Below are 1,277 nucleotides of genomic sequence, written 5' to 3'. Positions count from 1 at the left end.
ACCGCCCTGTTGTCTGTGGCCATGGGCCATGCATATACGCACACAAGGTTCTTGGTTGATTACTGCGCACCCACCACCGCCATTTTTTAAATAATAAGACAGAATAGAGTAAAATAGTCCACTTAAACGAAATAAGATCAGTGTCAGACATCAGGAGAAAGACTGAAATGTCCAAGGTCTACCAGCGGTTCTCAACCTGTGGGTCGCGACTCCTATGGCGATCGAAGGACCCTTTCACAGGGGTCGCCTAAGACGATCCTGCATATCAGATATTTACATGACGATTCATAACAGTAGCAACATTACAGTGATGAAGTAGCAACGAAAATAATTTTATGGTTGGGTCACAACATGAGGAACTGTATTTAAAGGGCCAGAAGGTAGAGAACCACTGGATGGGGTGGAGCACAGGGAGGTGGTCGTCAATCTGCCCCAGGATCTTAAAAAGAAACGTGCCCAACACCTGCCGCTTCCTTTCCTTCCCACTCAGGACAGCCTGCTTCCTGGAATGGAGGTGAGGGCAGGGGATTTTGAAGATGCCAGAGGAACAGCTTCCTTAAAGAGACCTTTCCCAGCACCCGGACCAGGGAGGCTCCGTCAGTGAAGGGGTTTTTGTCTTTGACTTATTGGGGAACCCCCAGCGCCTAGAACAGATCGTGCACAGGAGGTGCTCCGTGAGGATCTGCTGAGCGGGTAAACGAACCCTGCACCGGAGGGGCTCTGACCCGCCCGCAGCTCGAAAGCCGGAACCCTCAGGAGGGAGGGGCGGACGCATCAAGCTGCATTACTATCTTCAGGTGACGCTGCTCCAGCCGCTCCGGGGCGCACGGGACGCGAGCGGGGCTGTGGAAGCGCCTAAGCTAAAGGTGACCAGGTCGCCGCCGGGCCCCTGCGACCTCTCGCGCGGAGCAGAGCGGCACCAGCTACACCCAGGCACTCTTCCAGCGAGGCACCCGCAGCGCCTGGCGTCCAGGGCAGGATTGCGACAAGGGCCGGAGCGAGGTCTGCAGGCGAAAGAGCAGAGGAACCCCCTGGGGTCGGACCCAACGTCCCAACCCTACTCACCTTCACCGACCCCGGCGGCCCACGGTCCACAGCGCAAGTAACGGAAGTGGGTCACCGGAAAGGCTTCCCTCAGCCAACCACTCACCCAAAGGGGCGGGCCTTGCCGCACAGGTTAGCCAATAGAGATTAAGGTTCCTTCCGGAAGTCCCGCCCACAAGGGCGGGCACAGCGCCTCCACTGTGCGGATCCCCGGGTGCTGGTTGGGGGCGCTC

The 1,277-nt window shown here is 57.6% G+C and overlaps 1 protein-coding gene across 1 annotated transcript in view; it reads right to left on the bottom strand.

Annotated features, from left to right (window-relative positions):
- The window catches only part of ATP5H (ATP synthase, H+ transporting, mitochondrial Fo complex, subunit d), a 5,437-nt gene extending 4,266 nt beyond the window's left edge, over nt 1-1,171 (bottom strand). Inside the window, 1 exon segment of the mRNA XM_005884300.2 lies at nt 1,066-1,171. The gene's annotated coding sequence lies outside the window, so the exon portion shown is untranslated.
- Nucleotides 1,172-1,277: the final 106 nt, after the last annotated feature.

Source organism: Myotis brandtii, unplaced genomic scaffold (genome assembly GCF_000412655.1).
Source record: "Myotis brandtii unplaced genomic scaffold, ASM41265v1 scaffold825, whole genome shotgun sequence".
Taxonomy (NCBI): Eukaryota; Metazoa; Chordata; class Mammalia; order Chiroptera; family Vespertilionidae; genus Myotis; species Myotis brandtii.
This window is presented reverse-complemented; position numbering and strand designations above follow the sequence as displayed.